We start from the raw sequence: 16,489 nt of genomic DNA on the forward strand, positions 1-16,489 counted from the left end.
GCTTGGCTTACTATGTTGTGAAAGTCAATTGTGTTTGTTCAAAAGTTAATTAGAAATTCATTTTTTAGGAAATGTATTAGAAGATTAAACCAAGTCTCAATATAGCGTGTGAATCCTAACTTTTGACTATGACATGGGTGTGTGTGTCCCATCTAAGTCCACTAAATTAGGGGTGAAGAGCAGAAATGGTATTCAACTGGTTCTGACCAGTTCTAGAGAACTGGGAGCGGAAATTTTGAGTAGTTCGGAGAACCGGCAAATCCCACCTCTGACCGGCCCTGCCTCCATCTATTCCCTGCCTCCCATTGAGTCCCAGCTGATCGGCTGGGTCTTCTTTTGTTGCCCTGCACAGGAGAACAGGACTGGAAAGCAGGTTAGTGGGGTGGGGAGGGAAGGGGGATTTTGCAGTAACCTTCCCCTGCCACGCCCGCCAAACCACACCCACCAAACCATGTCCACAGAACTGGTAGTAAAAAAATTTGAATCCCACCACTGGTGAAGAGCATCCTCCAGTTTCTAGCTGGTCATATTGCATTAAACAGTATTGGGAATGCCAAAGATTTGGCTTCGAAATATTCTGAATGTTGTTCGTGGGGATGCTGCAACAGTTGTAAGTTAGAAAAGCAGCCATAAGTCACGTTTTTCAGTACCATTGTAACTTTGAATGGTCACTAAATGAACTATAAAGCACATATATAGCACATAATAAAATGCTGCATTCTGCCTCTCTCTAACTTGAGAGACTCAAAGGTATTATATCCTTCTGAGAAATGCAATCAAAAGAAATACTTCTTTGATGAGTGATAGAAATGGCATCTTTATCCTGCAAACAGGATACTGGAATGTCCATGAGGCTCGAGTTTCAAAACGTCTTTGCTTCCTGCAAAGAACATTTGCTTCACAGCTGGCTTTTATCTTCTTGAAGGAGGGGCCATTACCTTGCAGCCTTACTCCTGAGTCGCCTGTGCTGCTGCAACTGCTCTTTCCTATGAGCAGCCCTGCACGCACGCGCACTTGGCACAGGCTCCTCAGGAACCTCCTCATCGCTGCTGCCAGCCTCCACAATCTCTGAAGGCAGCGGTCCACTCCCTGATGGTCCTGGCCCCTCCTCTGAGTCCTCGCTCTCCTCAGCCATCTGCACCTGCTGCCGACTAACCACAACACAACCGTGGCAAAAATGGTAGTAAAATCAGGCGTGATTCACATAACCACCTTGCTTACCAATGGAAATTCTGGTCGTAAGTGGAAGACCACTTATATTCCTCTTATCATTTCCAAGGGTCTGTTTTTATCCCACTCCAATATCAAGCTGACAAGAGAAATGAAGAGAGTGGCACTTTTTCTTGTGTGCTTGTGCTGTGAGGGATATGTGTGTGTGTGTGATTAATATCTGACACTTCCCCATGTGACAGTAATCATCAATTTTCTGGGTCACTATTCCCACACGGTGTAGCAGCCAACAGGTTTCCTGTCTACTTAACTTGGCCATCTGGGCATGATAACATATGTTTGGTACGCTAAGCTTCAACAAACAAACCAGGGTGTGAATCCAGGTTGTCTGAACCAATGTGTCATTCATGGAATCTTTTTTGTCTCGAAAATGCATTTACTTCTCAAATAATAATAAAAAAAAAATCTTACCATGCTACCGTTGAATTATACCTCTTTCCTTTGGCTTGATATTGCTTCTGCAAATTTTGGTCAGCGTAATTCTTTTACGATGGTGGTCTAATATGGTAATAAACATGATCTCTCCACCCGTCTCAAAAAATGAATGGGTGAGCCCAGATAGAAGGTCCAGTGAGATGTAAATTATTCATAACTTCTGGAGGTAAGCTGTTCCACGGATATTTTTCCTGGTAGTGAGTACAATTAAAATAGTGGAATGACTTACCTTCAGAAGTTGTGGGTGCTCCATCACTGGAGCTTTTCAAGAAGGGATTGAACAGCCATATGTCCAGAATGGTATAGGGTTTCCTGCTTGAGCAGGGGGTTGGACTAGAAGACCACAAGGGTCCCTTCCAACTATTATGCTATGTTCTAGCCTTCATCTCAGGCTGAGCTGTTGGTGAGTTCATCATCCATATAATTGTCTTGGCTAAATCATACAACTGATTTGGATGGACAATGCACCATCAACTTGATGTTGACTTAGCAACCACATAGATATTTTTCTTGACAATCTGTCCCTAACCTGGTCTTTCCAATTTTCCAACAATGTCCCCATTGCTACTTCAAAAGAGTCCCTCCACCTTGCTACGGATTGTCCTCTCCTTCTTTCCTTGCACCTTTTCCAGCATTAGACTGTTATCTTTGCATCAGGTCTCCAGATTTGAACCTGGTCATTAGATTCTCAAGATGTGGATCTCCTCAAGCGGATCTCCTAGTTGAGGACATCCAGTGGTGGGATTCAGCCAGTTTGCACCAGTTCAGGAGAATCGGTTGTTAACTTTCGGAGCAGTTTGGTGAACTGGTTGTTGGAAGAAATCATTGGGGCAGAGAACCAGTTGTTAAATTATTTCTCTGTTAATCCAGAGTGGTGAGTGCTCTGTGTTAGAGGTTTTCCAAAATAGACTGGATTGGTTCTGCTGGTTAATTGTTCTTGCTGTCAGGAAATTTCTCCTTAATTCTAGGTTGGATCTAGAATTAATAATCTTCCACCTCCCAATCACTCCAGGCTGCTGTGTGGGCCCCTGGCCTCCTTCCATACCCACGTTTAATTCTGCATTTAACAAAAAGTAGATGTAACACTCCGTGTGAACCAGGAAGTAACCAGGCTCTGCTAAGGGTGCATAACTGGTTCTGTGGCAAATGAATGAGCCCCCTGCTATTGTTGTCCAGAAAGGAGTTTGTGTGGCTTTTTATGGATTTAATTACTTGGCGGAGGTGTGTGTGGCGTATTTTACTCTTACCATGGTCTATCTTTGGTGCTTCCAGCATTCTATTACTGGTACTCCTCGAGTTATGACCACAATTCAGCCCAAAATTTGTTTTGCTAAGTGAAACCTTTGTTAAGCGAGTTTGCCCCATTTTACGACTTTTCTTGCCACAGCTGTTAAGTGAATCACCGAAGTTGTTAACTTAAGTAACATAGTTATGAAGTGAATTTGGATTCCTGTTTGTCAGAATTTCGCAAAAAAAGGGATCAGTTGACTCTGGGATCAACCATCATAAATATGAACCACTTGCCAAGCGTCTTAATTTTGATCCCGTGACCCAGGGGATTGCTGCAACGGTTGTAAGTGTGAAACACGGTCCTAAGTCGCTTTTTTCAGTGCCGTTGCAACTTTGAACGGTGACTAAATGAACCGTTGGAAATCGAGGCCTTCCTGTAATTCTGCTTCCTTCTTGTCCTGCCGTCTGATGCTTTGGAAAATAGGTCGACTCCTCTTCTCTGTGTCAGCCCTTCAAGAACTGGAAGATTGCTACCACATCACCCCTCAAACTTCTCATCCTTAGACGAGACCTCCCCAGTTCCTGCAACTGCTCATCATACGATTCGACCTCCAGATCTTCTATCCTCTTCGTTGCCCTTCTCTGCGCTCTTTCTAGGGCAGTGATGGCTAACTTTTCCGTCCTCGCGTGCCAAAAGTGTGCATGCCAACACCCATAAGGCAATGCACACAGCCCCCCCCCCAGGGGTGGGATTCTACAGGTTTGCACCTATTCGCTAGAACTGGTTGTTAAGATTCTAAGCAGTTCGGAGAACCGGTTGTTAGAAGAAATTACTGGGCTAATCCTGTAAGGAAGGCAGGAAGGAAACATTCTGGTGTTGCTTACAGAAACTGCCTCTCTGTTAAACCTTATTACATTCTTGGCAGGACTAGACTTCCTGTCTCTGGAACTTCTCTGGAGTTTTTTCCTCCTCCTTTGCTGGTACTTTGCTTGCGTGGAGTGACCATTCAAAGTTACAATGGCACTGAAAAAAGTGACTTATGACCATTTTTCACACTTACGACTGTTGCAGCATCCCCACAGTCACGAGAGGCCAGGTGAGGAGATGCGTGCCTCGATGTGAGTGATATTGAGTTGGCCGGATCCAGCCAACAACATGACCACCAAGCCATGTCCATCCAGTCACATGACCACCAAACCATGACCACCAAGCCATGCCCACAGAACCGGTTGTTAAAAATTTTGAATCCCCCCCTGCCCCCTCGTGTTATGTACAGAATAACCCTTGAGTAACAAGGATATGCACATGGAAACATTTATGAGAGTAGTTATGAATAATTATTCAGCCACACACACTAAATTGAGTTAAAGTTTACTTTAAGAAATAGCACAATCCAATAAATGGTCCAGGTCATGTACATTTTACAGGCCAAAGAATATCCAATTACAAAGTCTTCTTACCGGTTCCTTTTGTCATTTCCCAAAAATATCAAAGTATAAGCACAGCATAAATACAACAGAGTCTCGGAGTCAAATTGAGATAGCAACAGAATGTCAGAGATATAGAATGTCAGAGAGAGCAAGCCATGATCTCTAGCTCCCTCTTGTGGCAATTCACAATACAATCAACCAATCGGAACATAGTACAAATCAATACAGTAACTTTGTCTTAAAGCTACAAACATACATTGTTGGTTTATATATTGCCAACCCAACTAATTGGTGGACAGATTCCTAACACCCTGCACATGCGTGGAAGCTACCCAACGATCAGCTGGCGGGTGTGTGGCATGCACGCATACTCAGTGGACCTGCTCCAGGGTGACGGTTCGCATGCCGGCGAAGATGGCTCTGCGTGCCACTTTTGGCACGTGTGCCATAGGTTCCCCAACACGGTTCTAGGGTTTCAAGCATCTTTTTTGCCTTGGGGTCCAGCCAGCTTACTCTAAGGAGAGAGAGGCAGAGTTCGCCTTCATTTCACCTGGGGTGGGGTGGGGGGCTCCTTGTGGGGCTGGCCCAGCAGCAAGAGTCTACTAAGAGACTACTACTCACAGGCAGCAAAGCAACTCCAGAGAGGCTGAGATTCCAAGGGAATAATGAAGCTGGGAAGCAATGGAGCAGAGCATGTATGTATGAAATCAATCAATCAATCAATCGGAATAGAGCTGGAAGGGCCCTTGGAGGTCTTCTAGTCCAACCCTTGCTCAAGCAGGACACCCTATGTACCATTTCAATCCATAAGGACTGCCAGGAAACAACCAAAACGCGCTGGCAACAAGTGGGCAGTGGCTGGAAAGACCCGCAGTAGTAGTCTACGAAGGGGAGGGGAATGTGTTGCCCCCCAATAAATCAATAAAAAAGTGACAGGAAGTCCCTTGCGGGCAAAAGCGGGCAAGAGGCTCGTTCATCTGCCACAACGAGAACCAAGTCAGGCACCCCTAGCAGAGCTCAGCACCTTCCTGGTTCACACGTTAGCGCGTCAGTCCTACTTCGTGTTTCAATGCAGATTTCAACGCGGGGAGATAATCGAAAGAGCCTCCGGGACTCCCAGCGGCCGTGGAGTGACCGGGGACGTGGGCGGCTCTCAGCCCCACCCCGATTGCATGCAGAGACCCCCCTGGATGGAAGGAGGAGGGGGGGTCCTCGGATCGAAGGGGACGGGGACGGACACAATTCCCTTCGGAGAAAGAGGGGGGAAAAAAGACCCGTTGCAAAGCAAGCCAGCTCGGGATGGCTCCCCGTGATGGAGGCGCGTGAGAAGGCGCTCCGAGTTCCCTCCGCAGAAAGCGGGCACGCGAGCCCTGTCCCGCCCGTCCACACGACCCCCTAACCCCGAGGAATCAACGCCCAAAGCCACGTCAAGAGCCACGCCGGGATCGCTTTCCCCTCCCCGCCGTTTGCGCCCGATCCTTCGGGGCAGTGGGGTGGGGGGAAGGCGGAGAAGGCAGAGCGCGAGTTGCTCTCCCGAGAGGCGGCCGGGTCGGGTCCTTTCCCCCGCCGCCGGTTGGACAGGCGGGCGGCGCTGCCGAGGAAGCCCCGAGACTGGCGGCCGCCCCCGGCGGGCTCTCGCCTCTCCGCCCCCCCGAAGGCGGCTGAGCTCCTCCGCCCCTTCCTCCCCGCCCGCCGCTTTCCGGCCGCCGCGCCTGGCGCACCAGCCTCGCTCGCAAGCCTCGCAGCGGAGCGGCGCCCGAGCCCGGGTTGGGTCGGTCGGACAGACGGGCGTTGACTCCAAGCGGGCCGGCGCTGCGAGGCGGCGGGGAGCCCTGGAGCGGCGACGGCGATGCTCTGCCCCGGCGCCGGGCTGTTGCTGCCCTGAAGCGGCGCCGAGAGGAGCGTCGGAACGCGGCTGAGCGGTGAGTCTCTCCTCCGGCAGGGCAAAGAGCGTCGGACTGGGCGCGCCCCTGCCGAGCTGCCTGGCCGTCCGGCCGTCGGGGAGTTCCCTCTCCTCGCTCCGGAGCGCGTTGGAGGGGAGGCAGGACTGGCTTCCCGGAGGCCTTTTCACACGTGACGCGTGTCCAGCGCGGAAGACAGCGTGTGCTCCCGAGCCACCTTCGTCGTCGGGGCGTTGGGAAAGGCAGGCTTAGAGGAGCGAGGCTACGCGCTCCTGTGGGTTGCGGCGAGGTTCACGTGTGAATCGCAAAACGCGGGTCTTTTCGCGTCGCTCCTTTTCTCGCCTCGGCGTAGCTTTCACTTTCTGTCTCTTTTTCTCGCCCGGAGCCGACGGCGAAACAGCTTGGAGGGATTGAATTCGCGCCGCCCGGGGTACCTGAATCTGCTCGGCGAGTCTTAAGGTTGTGCGAATCTAGCCAGTTGAGTTCATTCGTTAACTGCTGATCCGGTTAGCCGGTTTTTTTTTTCCCGGCACAGCTTAGAAATGGAATCGCTGAAAGAGCCGCAGAACAGCGAAGAGGAAGAGCGTGCCTCTGGGCAAGTGCAGAGTGCAAATAGCGTTACGTGCTTAGACTGTCGAAGTTAGCCAACTCGGCTGGTCTTAGATTGTATTATTTGTTTTTTTATTAAGATGGGGGCGCTTTTCTAAACACTGGAAGGCTTTGTTGTGACACACACACACCGACAAGGCAATAGCCCTAACAAGTGGAAACTACACCAACTTTCATTAAACCTGGGTTTATTTTTTTCTTTATTTTCATCCCATTATTTTTGGTAAGCAACTCAAGGCACCCACCTCACGTCACACTCCTTCCTTCTCCTATTCTATTTCAGGACTGAGATTGTCTCAGTGGGTTTACTGGTCCCCCTAATGATGGTTGGCTAGGCACAGGGCTGCCTTTGGGGGCCCCTGAGGGACCGAAGTGCCTCTCTCCAGAACCCAAAAATAATCAATCAATCAATCAGTCAGTCAATCAATCAATACAAGCTGAGGACGCTTCAGATGCTTCAGTATCTCTGGTGTCATGCTATGTATAATACCTGATCTGCACCTCTGATTTTTTAAGTTTATAGCTTTGGCTTTTATCAATTGACCTTGTATGGAACTGAAATATAATACGAATGATTAACTAATTGAGGAAGAGAAGATTGTCTGGGCTCCATTGAGAAAGACAAACGTTGCCTTGGCTTCCTGAATCGGAAAGGAAATGGGCTAGGGAGCATGTTTTCACACATTACACCACAAATTTCTGTTTTATCGTCCTTTTGGTAACGATTTTCAGCTTGTATAATTATTATCGGCAGTATTCATCTCAGTTCATGCTTCCAGAAGGACAATAACAGGCTAGATAACCCATGGCTTAGCATGATGGCTTAGGCCAACCATTACAGCTGCAATTACGCAATTATAGTAAACCGATATCTGGAATGTCCATAGTACAGTAGTGCGAAGCATGAATCAGAGTAAAATTTAGGCTTGCCGTATCTAGTCTGTAAAAATCTTGCTCACCACAAGAGAACAGCAATATTTTTTTTTAAAAAAAACAATACTTAAGTGCTGAAGGCGCCAGGCTAAAAATGGTGGTGAGATGGTGAGCTTTAGTCCTGCCTTAGGAACAAAAGCCACCTGGGTGACTTTGGGCCAATCACCAGGAGATGGTGAGTTCTAGTCCCACTTTAGGCATGAAAGCCGGCTGGGTGACTTTGGACTAACCACCAGGAGATAATGAGTTCTAGTTTTGCCTTAGACATGAAAGCCAGATGGCTGACTTTGGGCCAATCACCCAGGAGACCATGAGTTCATGCCTTAAGGCATGAACACCAGCTAGGTGACTTTTGGCCAGTTACTAGAAGATGGTGAGTTCTAGTTCCACGTCAGTATAAAAGCTGCCTGGGTGACTTCAGGCCAATCAACCAGGAGAAAGTGAATTCTAGTCCTGCCTTTAGACATAAAACTGGGGTGGGAGACTTTGGGCCATTCAGCCCCAGCCCAACCCATCTCACAAGGTGGTCATTGTAAGGAAAGAGGAAGGAGAAGGAAGGGTTAGGTGTGTTCCCCACTTGAGTTATTTAGAAAAATAATAAAGGTAGGTTTAAAAAAACCACACCCCTAAAATAAATTAAAAAATAAAAATGTCATGACCGGCTAGAGGTTTGCAGGCATGGGATCTCACACACAGCTCTACTATCCCTTGCTCGACAAGCCATCGTTCGGAGCAACCTCACCTTCTGTCCTCTGCCAAATCCTGCCAGATAATTCTGGCATGGCTTTGGCAGGATCGGAATGAATACTGATATATCATTGATCTATCAGAAGTATGTATCTCACTCATGGCCTTGAGATGAGAGAAAGATGTGGATCCAAAAAATGTCAGGATACATTTCTCCTTTGCTCGGTCTGAGTGAGAAATGGCATTCAGTATTTCTCAACCTGAAGTAATTCCGGGATTTTAAGACACGTGGACTTCAACTCCCAGCATTCCCCAGCCACCAACTCATTACCCACATTGCAGTCAGCGTGTCCTGGATGGTTTTTCGGCTAAATAGAGCGTCTTAAGGAAGAAATGAGCTTCCGGGACCCTCTGCATCATTTTATAGGGCAGTGTTTCTGAACCTTAACTACTTGAAGATGTGTGGGCCTCAACTCTGGTGAGGGAATTCTAGGAGTTGGAAGTCCACACGTCTTAAAAGTTGCTAAAATTGAGAAACCCTATGCTAGGCTATGCAGCTCTGTCCGATATCTTTAAGTTTGATCCTCTCCAGCTTAGAGGGCGGTCCACGAGTGGCAAGAAAAAACACAAACTATGAGGAAAGTCAATATTCCCGCGAAATATTTTTCTGCTGTGTCGAAGATGGGTGGTGACACTCCCAGCCTCCTAAAAACACAAATAGAAATGATCTGAGACTTGGAAGGATGCCCTGAACTTCTCGGGGAAACCTTTCTACAATGAGCGAACTGAGCTGGGTGAGTTATTTCCTTGGTAGGCAAAGCAGGCTGAAACATCCGAGGAGAACTGGATGCAAATTTGCAACTTATCAGGAATTAATGTTCGTGCCGCCCATGTTTCCTTCTTCCTGTTCTTGAACTGGAGGGGTGGAAGGAGTGGATTTCCAGGCTGTCTATTGTATCTCGAGACATTCCTGGCTTGGTTGGCTTTTACCCCATCCCAGAGGGATTGAATCAAGATCGCATGAAGTGTTTAAGTACCACTTCATTAATGCCTTAGTAAGGCCACACTTGGAACACTACATCCCGTTTTGGTTGCCCACGATATTAAAAAAATATGTTGAGTAAAAGGCGAAAGATTTATACGAATTGAAGAGAAACCAGAGAAAAAAGATAAAAAAAAATTAAAAAAAAAAATTAAAAAGATGTTGAGGTTCTGGAAAGAGTGCAGAGAAGGGCAACAAAGACGATCAGAGGGCTGGTGTCAACTCATAAAATATTTCTCTGGTCTTTTTAGAGTTGCCAACTGAAAGGGAGTGGGGAGCAGTGCAGCGGTTTGGAAACCAAAAGTGCATTCCATAAATAGTTTTTCAAAGATAGTGACTAGGTGACTGAAGTTTCTTTCCTGCAAACATCTAACTGGAGAGCATGATTGATGACTCTGGGCTATGGATATGTCCCATTGGAGAATATGAATTATGATACACCCAGAGGGGTGGGGGAAAACCAGGGTCAAGGGTGACAGTGAATGATGTGTCTCAGAGTTAGCTACACCCAGGCAGTGCTGGACATGTTAACTCCCAATAAATCCTTTTGAAGTTTTGAAAGTTTGGCTTGAGACTCATGATTTAAACGGGGGGGAACTGCCGGAATCCTGACAGCTGGAAGCTAAAACATGAAGAACTGGAACTGGGTTTGTGGGTGTTAAGTGATTCATGTCCATTTTTCTTTTGGCCATGAATGTTAAGCGAATCACTGCAGTTCTTAAGTGAACCATGCGGTCATTAAATCACACAATCCATTTGCAACCATCCTACAAAGTCAGTGAGGGATCTGGATTCACTTAAGGCCCACGTGATTCACTTAACAGCTGTAGCAAAAAAAAAAGGTAGTAGAATTGGACAGGATTCGCTTAACAATTGCCTCACTTAGTGACCGAAGTGCCCAGTCCCAATTGTGGTGGTAAGTCCAGGACTGTTTGTACAAACGTTTCCCATTGAAGGCGACGGTGATCTTTGGGTGGGAACTCCTGGCCTACAGGTAGTCCTTGACTTATAACAATTCATTTAGCGATGGTTCAAAGTTACGACGGCACTGAAAAAAGTGACTTGTGACCGTTTTTCACAATTACAACTGTTGCAACATCGCCAGGGTCATGTGATCAAAATCCAGATGCTTGGCAGCTGGCTCATATGTATGATGGCTGCAGGGTGATCCCCTTTTGCGACCTTCTGCCACGCAAAGTCAATGGGGAAATCGGATTCACTTAACGACCAGGTTACAACTTATAAACTGCAGGGATTCACTTAACAACAGTGGCAAGAAAGGTCATGAAATGGGGCCAGACTCACTTAACAACAGAAACGTTGGGCTCAATTGTGGTTGTAAGTCAAGGAGTACCGATATTACGTTCTCGGCCAGTGAGATGGCTTTGAAACGTTGCAGAGAAAATGAGATTGAAGTTAGCTGAGGTTTCCCTTCTCTGGCCCGACATTTATGCACGGCATTATGAAATTGAAATTGGATTTATTTGCAAGCAGGAGCTTCATTCTGCAATAGAATGCTTATTGGTCACCACAGGGAAGAGAAGTAGGTGTGTGTCTATAGGTTTAATTCATTAATTCATTAACGCCCAATTGAGCACCTGCGACTCCTAAAGGCGAGCTTTATTGAGAAAGCGCCAAATGTTGTCATTAGTTGTGCGCAAGCAATATCGGCACAGAGTTTTCGAGCGCCGCTGATTTAAATCCTGCATCACCTTCCAAAAAAAAAGCCCCTCTTAATCTGGATTAAAAGAATGTTTTTTGGAATTGACGCTTTTGGAGAAAACGAAAGCTCACCCAATAGCTGGTAGGGACAGGTGCATTCTGGCTGGGTTAGACTCCACATCCCATAATCCCCAGCCTTTGGCAACTTTTGCAAAGCAGGCTGGTAATTGAGGCAGCATGGATACACTCCAGGTTCCCCCTATTAAGATGTGTTGTTTTGTGGGAGAGGGCAAGGGGATCTTCTCTGCCCAGCCTGCACTCTGGAACTCTCCACACACCCCTCCCCCGAGATAGGGTGGTACCCACTCCCTTTGGGTTTTAGAAGGCCTTAAGACTTGGGTTCGGGTCCCAGATCTGGGGATCATGTTTGAGTGAGGCTTTTAGTATCTGGTTTCTTCTGATCGTCAGGGTTGTAACAATAGCACAACTGCCAGTGTTGTTTTGTGTTTTTAACAGGCAGGCAGGCAGGAAGGAAGGGAGGGAGGAAGGAAGGAAGGAAGGAAGGAAGGAAGGAAGGAAGGAAGGAAGGAAGGAAGGAAAGGAAGGGCAGGAAGGAAGGAAGGAAGAAGAGCAGGAAGGAAGGAAGGAAGAAAGGAGGGAGGAAGGAAGGAAGGAAGGAAGGGAAGGAAGGAAGGAAGGGCAGGAAGGAAGGAAAGAAAGGAAGGGCAGGAAGGAAGGAAGGAAAGGAAGGAAGGAAGGAAGGAAGGAAAGGAAGGAAGGAGGAGCAGGAAGGAAGGAAAGGAAGGAAGGAAGGGCAGGAAGGAAGGAAGGAAAGGAAGGAAGGAAGGAAGGAAAGAAAGAAAGGAAGGGAGGAAGGAAGGAAGGAAGGAAGGGAAGGGCAGGAAGGAAGGGAAGGGCAGGCAGGAAGGAAAGGAAGGAAGGAAAGGAAGGGCAGGAAGGAAGGAAAGGAAGGAAGGAAGGAAGGAAGGAAGGAAGGGCAGGAAGGAAGGAAGGGCAGGCAGGAAGGAAAGGAAGGAAGAAAGGAAAGGAAGGGCAGGAAGGAAGAGCAGGAAGGAAGGAAAGGAAGGAAGGAAGGCAGGAAGAAAGGAAGGAAGGAAGGAAGGAAAGGAAGGAAGGGCAGGAAGGAAGGAAAGGATGGAAGGAAGGAAAGGAAGTGCAGGAAGGAAGGAAAGGAAGGAAGGAAGAAGGAAGGGAGGAAGGAAGGAAGGAAGGAAGGGCAGGAAGGAAGGAAGGGCAGGAAGGAAGGAAGGAAGGAAGGAAAGGAAGGTAGGAAGGAAGGAAAGGAAGGAAGGAAGCAGGAAGGAAGGGCAGGAAGGAAGGAAGGAAGGAAGGCAGGAAAGGAAGGCAGGACGGAAGGGCAGGAAGGAAGGGAAGGAAGGAAGGAAGGGCAGGAAGGAAGGAAGGAAGGAAAGGAAGGGCAGGAAGGAAGGAAAGGAAGGAAGGAAAGGAAGGAAGGAAGGGCAGGAAGGAAGGAAGGAAGGGCAGGAAGGAAGGAAGGAAGGAAGGAAGGAAGAGCAGGAAGGAAGGGCAGGAAGGAAGGAAGGAAGGAAGGAAGGGCAGGAAGGAGGAAGGAAGGAAGGGCAGGAAGGAAGGGCAGGCAGGAAGGAAAGGAAGGAAGGAAAGGAAAGGAAGGGCAGGAAGGAAGGAAAGGAAGGAAGGAAGGAAAGGAAGGGCAGGAAGGAGGAGGCAGGAAGGAAGGAAGGAAGGAAGGAAGGAGGAAGAAAGGAAGGGAAGGAAGGAAGGAAAGGAAGGAAGGCATGAAGGAAGGAAAGGAAGGAAGGAAGGAAAGGAAAGGGAGGAAGGAAAGGAAGGAAGGAAAGGAAGGAAGGGCAGGAAGGAAGGAAAGGAAGGAAAGGAAGGAAGGAAGAGCAGGAAGGAAGGAAAGGAAGGAAGGGAAGGGCAGGAAGGAAGGAAGGAAGGAAAGGAAGGGCAGGAAGGAAGGAAAGGAAGGAAGGAAGAGCAGGAAGGAAGGGAAGGAAAGAGGGAAGGGCAGGAAGGAAGGAAGGAAGGAAGGAAGGAAGGAAGGGAAGGAAGGAAGGAAGGGCAGGAAGGAAGGAAGGAAAAGAAGGAAGGAAGGATCCTCTAGCAATGTTTCTCAAACTTGGTGGCTTTAAGATGTGTGGACTTCAACTCCCAGAATTCCCCAGCCAGCCATGGGGAATTCTGAGAGTTAAAAATCCACATGTCTTTTTTTTTTTTTTTAAAGCAAACTTTATTGAATATTAAAAAAAAAAATCCACATGTCTTAAAGTTGCCAAGTTTGGGAAACATGGGTTAGGAAGCCAAAAGGAAGTTCATTTCATTTCGTTTCCAGATGAATTGATAATCTAAAAAGGGATTTGGTAATCAGGCAAATTAAATTGACGCAGGCAAATTAAGAAAAACAAAAGGGAAAGGAGCATAGGTTCCAAGATACATAAAAGAGGAGCAACAGTAGATGAAAAAGATAAATAAAAAGGTTTATGACCACCTTGTGGTACAAGAGGTTTTTGCCTATAAAGAGAACTTCATCCAAAATAATATTTACACATGTGATTTAAAACAACAATATATGTTTCAACGAAAGAAACAAACTAAAGAAGCACTCAGCTATTGCTATTTTCCTAAGATTTGGCAATTTATTTTAGCATAAAGTTTGTAAAGATTATCTTTGGATCCAGTCTGACAAGGATTATGGGACTTGTCGCCGATCCTCTCTGGAGGGTGCCAGATTGGGCTGACAAATTCTTGGAAAAGCAGCTTTGCACATTTCCTTTCCTTTTCATTCATACTCATGCTTAATTCAAATTTAACCTACCTTCTCTGACAGGACTGCTTGTGGCTCATTCACACCGCATGCTATATTTTTGAGTCCATCAATCTGACTCCTGGGTTCACACAATCCATGAAACCATCAAAAAGATCCACAGAAAAACTGCCCTAAATTTATATATAGCGTATATAGTTTACTGGGTCTTTAACCCACCTGGCAAAGTGTATTGCATAACCTTCTTATCATTTCAGCAGTATATGATAACAGTTTTGTACATTTAAAAAGAATTATGGGTAATCCTTGACTTATAACCGAAATTGAGCATGGTAATTACGGTCATAAGTTTGACAGTTGTAAAGCGAAGAAGCTAAAGACCTGTTTTATGATTTTGAGAGAGCACAGCCACCCAAAAGGCAATATTTGTGGTTAAAGGCAGAGGTGCAAACCTTTTTGCCTGAGCAATCTCCTTTATGTAGCAAACTGATTTATTCAGCAAATTTATATAACTGTACACCTCACGAAGCATGCCTCTGGGCTGCTTACCACAACCTTTAATTAAAAACAATCCAGCCACTGTTACAAAGCATGAAACAAATAACAACCAGGATTGCAAGAAAGTAACAAGAACCTGAACACAAGGCAGGCAAAAGGCAGCTCTGTGTGGGATCCTCAAAAGGGTTGAGAAAAGATGCTTTAAGGCAGGGGTCCCCAAACTTGGCAACTCCAAAGTCCACAAGTCTTAAAGTTGCCAAGTTGGGAGACCTCTGTGTTAAGGGCTTTTGCAGAAATCAAAATCCATCCATCAATAAGTTGAATTCTGGGAGTTGAATCCCCACTTCTTCAAGTTGCCAAAACGCTGGTGTAGTGGATTATTTAGTTCTGTTAAAAGTGCAGGAGGGAGCCCCTTTTTGTGATCTGGCCGTGTTCCCGCTACGTGGAGCTGCAAGAGGTTTTGGGTAGGTAGGGCAACATTTTGAACTCTGAATATGTTGTTTAAGACAGGGGTCCCCAACCACCGGGCCCCGGACTGGTACCGGGCCCTGGACCGGTCCCGGTCCGTGGATCATTTTGTACCGGGCCGCAAAGAATGAATAATCGTGATTAAAATATATATATAAATATGTTTTTGCTTCCGGGTGTCTTACTTTGAAAGACAACCACTTCCGCCCTTGCCTAACTTCCGCGCTTGACTCTTTGGCGCGTATTTATCCTGCATCAGCAATGCAAGCTAGCCCTCGCAAAATGAGAGTTTTTTCGGAAAGGGTAAGTTACGGGTTTATCGCTTATTTATTTACTGTTATTGGAACCTTCACGCCCCTACCTGGTCCTTGAAAAAGTGTTTCTGCGTGAAACTGGTCCCTGGTACAAAAAAGGTTGGGGACTACTGGTTTAAGAGATGGAGGGGAAGCTTCAGGGACAAAATGGGAGACTTAAGCCTGATGGGAAACCTGTTGTGGTTCACCAGCAGCTGGTGCGGATGTCAGAGATATTGGACAGTGAGGAAGAAAGGGAACCAGTTAGGGAGCCTGGGGTGGACTTGGACGAGGGTCGTGTATCCGATGCAGGGATGGGGCCAGGACCATCTGGGAGTGGGGTGCTGCCTTTGGAGTCTGGCAGCAGCGAGGAAGAGGACCCCAGGGAGCCTGTTCCCAGTGCGTGTGTGCACAGGACTGCTAGAAGGAGAGAGAAGCTGAAGCAGAAGGGGCGACTTGGGAGTAAGGCTGGGAGGTGATTGCTACTCCCATAGGGGATAAAAGTCAGCCCTTGGTGACGTGCTCTTTGCAGGAAGCAAAAAGATCATTAGATTCTGATTCCTCATTGAAGCCCTGCGAATTCTGGTTTGTCTTTGCTGGAACTTCTGTCAGTTTATATTCTAGTAATTGTTTCTTGGCAGCCTTCTACAACCCTGAAAGGCATGAGCTTATCTCAGAGAATGAGTTTTGGCTGGGAATTCAAGAAATTCCCAGCGTTGCATTAAAATAGGTTTGATTTTGCACTCAGTTTGTGTTTCCTTAATTTGGACGAAGCCTGGGTCAGAACAAAACCACAGCGCAGGAGATGTCAAAAAGATAAATAGGCCAACCACGACCAGGGTTTTAAACTTAAACTGAAAAAATAATAATCAGTGGGGCTTTCAGGCAACCTATTTTGTCCCTTAAACCCCTCCAGATTCCACAGAGGAAGAAGGGAGGGAGAGATGGAGGGAAGAGAGAGAGAGAGCGGCGGGAGGGAGGAAAGAAGGAGGGAAAGAAGAGAAGAAGGGAAGAAAGGAAGAAAAAAGTAGGAAAAAAGGGAAGCAAGGGAGGAAGGGAAGAAGAGAAGGAGAGTAGGAAGGAAGAAGGGAGGGACAGAGGAAAGAAAGGAAGAAAGGAAGTAAAAAGGGTAGGAAAGAAATGGGAGCAAGGGTGGAAGGAAAGAGGAGAGGGAGTGCAGGAAGGAAGGAAGGAAGGAAGGAAGGAAGGAAGGAAGGAAGGAAGGAAGGAAGGAAGGAAGGAAATTGTCCCTGCTTACTTATCCAGGAAGACTCTGCAGCTTCAAATTGGCTGCTTGGGCTCA

At 47.0% G+C, this 16,489-nt stretch overlaps 1 protein-coding gene across 2 annotated transcripts in view; it reads left to right on the forward strand.

Annotated features, from left to right (window-relative positions):
• The first annotated feature begins 4,263 nt into the window (after positions 1–4,263).
• Positions 4,264–16,489, forward strand: part of CPNE2 (copine 2) — a 129,955-nt gene continuing 117,729 nt past the window's right edge. For both annotated transcript variants that reach the window (XM_087971720.1, XM_026680123.2), the window contains exon 1: positions 4,264–6,248. The gene's annotated coding sequence lies outside the window, so the exon portion shown is untranslated. The remainder of the gene's footprint in view (positions 6,249–16,489) is intronic.

This window comes from Notechis scutatus, chromosome 9 (assembly GCF_049901735.1).
Source record: "Notechis scutatus isolate UNSWTSFEM ecotype Mainland chromosome 9, rNotScu1.2, whole genome shotgun sequence".
Taxonomy (NCBI): domain Eukaryota; kingdom Metazoa; phylum Chordata; class Lepidosauria; order Squamata; family Elapidae; genus Notechis; species Notechis scutatus.